The sequence below is a fragment of the Rhipicephalus sanguineus genome, chromosome 11 (assembly GCF_013339695.2).
Source record: "Rhipicephalus sanguineus isolate Rsan-2018 chromosome 11, BIME_Rsan_1.4, whole genome shotgun sequence".
NCBI classification, from domain to species: domain Eukaryota; kingdom Metazoa; phylum Arthropoda; class Arachnida; order Ixodida; family Ixodidae; genus Rhipicephalus; species Rhipicephalus sanguineus.
The window spans coordinates 137,199,825-137,203,234 of record NC_051186.1 but is presented as its reverse complement, the minus strand read 5'-3'; the positions used below and the strand labels follow the sequence as shown (position 1 = coordinate 137,203,234).

General features: G+C 59.6%; 1 pseudogene; it reads left to right on the top strand.

Annotated features, from left to right (window-relative positions):
- The first annotated feature begins 2,470 nt into the window (after window positions 1-2,470).
- On the top strand, window positions 2,471-2,651 carry LOC119375698 (U2 spliceosomal RNA; annotated as a pseudogene).
- The last annotated feature ends 759 nt before the right edge of the window (window positions 2,652-3,410 follow it).

Below are 3,410 nucleotides of genomic sequence, written 5' to 3'. Positions count from 1 at the left end.
CGCCTGACGAGCTGTTCCTCCGATTACGCAAATCGGAGAACACCGCACCGGGACCCGACCGCCTCACATACAACCATAGGAAATCCGTGGACCCGGAGGGACAATTCCTCTCGGCGTTGTTTAACGCCTGCCTCCATCATCGGCGTACTCCTGAGGCATGGCGTACCTCCCGGACGACCCTGATCTACAAGAAGGGAGACCCGGACGTTCCCAGCAACTGGCGACCGATTGCCTGGGGAAGCACGGCAGCGAAACTTTACGCTAAATGCCTCGCCGCCCGTCTCCAGGCATGGATCGTCCAGCACTCGGTCCTGTCCCGATGCCAAAAGGGCTTCCTCCCAGCCGATGGAGTATTCGAGCTGAATTACATTCTCCAACATCGGCTAGACGCTGCACGTTCCGGCGGCACCAGCCTCTGTGCGGCACTCCTTGACTTTACAAACGCCTTCGGGTCGGTACCCCACCAGGCCCTCCTGGACGCCCTCAGAGGATACGGTGCCGGGGACGTTTTCACCGACTTGATTGCCGACCTCTACCACGGTAACAACACGGTCATCGCTGCTGCTGAGAGGGACACCGTGCCGGTGCCCATACTGGCCGGTCTACGCCAGGGATGCCCACTGAGCGGCCTCCTTTTCAACCTGGTCGTGGACCCAATCATCCGCGACGTCCAAGGCGAGGACGACGCCCAAACATCCTGTCGTACGCGGATCACCTGACCCCCCTCGGGACCCAACTCTGACCTGCTGCAGCGCCGCATTGACAGAGTGGAGACGCTCGCCACCTCCCTCGGCCTGTCCTTAAATCCGGCCAAGTGTTCGTCCCTACACCTGAGCGGTCGGACACCGGTCGGCATGCGGCGAACTACGCTCACCGTCTCTGGCACACCCATTGCAGCGCTCCGGGACTACCAGCCCCAGCGTTTCCTTGGCCGCCAGGTTGGATTTCGCCCTGATCTCCCAGGCACGGCCACCTTGTCATCCATGTTGGCCCCGTGGAAGCGCCTCGATGCCGTCCGGATCTTCATCTACCCGGCATTGAACTTTGCCATGCGCTGCGGTGTGCTGACGAAGACCGACTGGCGCCGCCTCGACGACGCCGTTCGGCCCCTCGTCAAGCGCACCTTCTACCTACCGGAGAACGCGTCAAACCACTAAGTCTACGGAAGCGCCGCCGCCGGAGCTGTCGGTCTACCTGTGGCAGTTGAGCTAAGCGACATCTGCCGCATTGACTCGGCATTTAAGCTCCTCACCACGGCGGACAGGGAGCTGCGGGACATGGCACTCTCGGATGCCTACTCGGTGGCCTCGGCAAGGCTCGGCTGGGAAACGACCCGCACCGAGCTCGAAGCCTACCTGTCGGGTTCGATCGAAGACATCTACCGGGCCCCGGCAGGCCAGCTCCGTTCAGTCTGGACGGAGGCGAGCAAGGCGTCTCGCCACCTTCGAGTCGCCTGGACCTTGGAGCCCGACAACGTCCGCATTACGTGCGGTGACGTCACCCTGACGCCTATCCATCGCTGCCGCGTCATGCGCTCTATCCGGGCCGTACTCGCCACCGAACGTGATCGGGCCCTCCATGAACAAGCCAACCAGGGGGAAGGTGATGGCCTGCGTGTCGGCGGACCGCGCCAGCTCGCATTTTATGCGGACTGGTGCATTTACACACTTCGCCGACTGGCGCTTCATTCATTGCGCCCGCCTCAATCTCCTGCCCCTCAACGGCGCCGCCATGTGGGGGCCTCAAGACCGGGACCAGTGATGTCGCACATGCGGCTACCAGCGGGAGACCCTGCCGCATGTGCTGTGCCACTGCATGTCGAGGAACGCCATGTACACAGCGCGGCACAATGCAGTGGTCGCCCGCCTCCGTGCCGCAGCGGCCGCCAACTACTCGGTGGCCTTCGAGAACCGCCCGGTCGGGAACACGGGCTTGCGGCCTGACCTCGTGCTGGTGCGCGCGAGGAGGCGCTCATCATCGACGTGGCGTGCCCGTTTGAGAATACGCCAGCCGCCTTTGCCAACACCCGCAACGATCGCCAAGTATGAGCCCGTCGCCGCATACCTCCGGCGCCCAAAGCAACGCGTCACGGTAGCAGCCGTCATCGTGGGAGCCCTCGGCGCCTGGGACCACGAGAACGACCGTGTGCTCCGGCGCATCTGTTATCGCCCTTACGCGCGCCTCCTCAAGAAGCTCTGCGTAAGTGAGGTCATTGCGGCGTCCCGCGCGGTGTACCAAGTGCACGTGCGGGCCGGGCGTTCGTGATGCCCTGTGCCATCTGTGCTGGTGAAATGAGGTGATACGCAGTGCAGTGCGTGCCTCTCCCTGTGCTTGTACTACCTACCGTGTGTTGCCTTGTATCGCCTGGCTCTTCGTCTACCGCTCCCGCCTATCGTGGGGACTTGCCTCGACGCCCCGCCTTCTCGTTTGAACGAGAGCAGATTTTGACAGCACACAATGCCCTTCGTGCATTGCCCGAAACATGGTCACAAATAAAGTCTGTTCTTATCAGCTTAATATCTGATACGGGTCCTATTTGGACCCAAGATATTAAACTTATTTTTGTAATGGGGCGGAGTGCTTGAAGCTTGCTTCACCTCCGCCACGGGTTGGCCCGGTATTGCACTATCTCCGGGATCGGCCCACTCATCCCCTCGGGGGTGAGAAAATTGCAATCTAAAATGAGTTGGAAGTGTGATTGTACTAATCGTGAAATGTATGCCTTGTCTGGGGAAGTTTCCGCACGCTGGTGTTCACCCGCTTGCCCGCCCCGGCTGACGCGGTTTTTGCGTGCGCGCGCGGTGAATGTTTTGCTCTTCGTGCAGCTCATTGTTGGTGCGAAAGTTATTTCGTTAGTGTATTTCGCAATAGGGAGGGGGCTGAGACGAGAGGACAACAATTTTGGCACTCTCGGCTTTTGAAAAGCTTTGAAGATGCTTGTGCACAATGGAGAGAAATAAACGTTTTCATTTTTATTTCGCGTCTGTGTGCGTCCGTGTGGTCAGCGCTCACATTTCAAGCAACACGCATACAGCTGCACACGCAAGGATACCTTTTTCGTCGCCTTGCGCTTGGTGAAACCAAAGCAAACGACGGATGAACAAATATATGAAGCCCTGGAACATGTGTTGTCATCACCAGCGCTATGGCCGAGAGTACAAATTGATCAGGTATCGAAACGTGCGGTGGGTGCCAGCAACGAATCGCCCCTGCCGCTGGTGGAATCTGTGGCCCAAGTCGGCGGACACGAGAAAAGCACACGAACACGCGCACCCGGCGCTGCGCTTGAAACGAATTCTCGCTCGTCGGGGCACCACTGCACCGGGCGCGAGGTGCGTGTTTCGTCGTTTCTTATTTTTGGAGGGAATGGTGTATAAGTAACACGTGGTAAGAGAGAGACCACGTCTTCG